This window comes from Nanorana parkeri, unplaced genomic scaffold, assembly GCF_000935625.1.
Source record: "Nanorana parkeri isolate BGI_ZX_2015 unplaced genomic scaffold, ASM93562v1 scaffold1729, whole genome shotgun sequence".
Classification (NCBI taxonomy): Eukaryota; Metazoa; Chordata; class Amphibia; order Anura; family Dicroglossidae; genus Nanorana; species Nanorana parkeri.
In genome coordinates, this window is record NW_017307997.1 from 28,813 (window position 1) to 29,332 (window position 520).

The window sequence follows — 520 nt, forward strand, 5'->3', positions numbered from 1 at the left end:
CCCCCCATACATGCACATATGTCAAACAGAAGGCCGAATTCAGCCTGCCAGCCATTTGATGTGGCTCTCGCCCCTCTCCCTTTTAAAAATGAAACCAGCACTGTAAACAGGTGCCAGGGTTCATAGGAATGCTGCCAAGGTTCCCAGCAAGGTTCCCGCAGCTTTTCTGTGTAGAGTGCTGGCTGCATATGTCCTCCTCCTTCTGTGGATCCACACCACCCTTACCCGCAGACTGACCTGGTAAGACTGCACAGTCCTACTAAGACCCCACACAGCCCATCATAGACCCCGCACAGCCCACCATAGACCTCACACAGCCCACCATAGACCCCACACAGCCCACCATAGACCCCACCACACAGCCCACCATAGACCCCACACATCCCACCATAGACCCCACACAGCCCACCATAGAACCTTTTGTCTGCACAGCCTACCATAGACCCCATATAGCCCACCAAAGACCCTCTGAGAGACCACACAGCCCACCATAGAATCTGCGGAGCTAACCTGAGAGTCT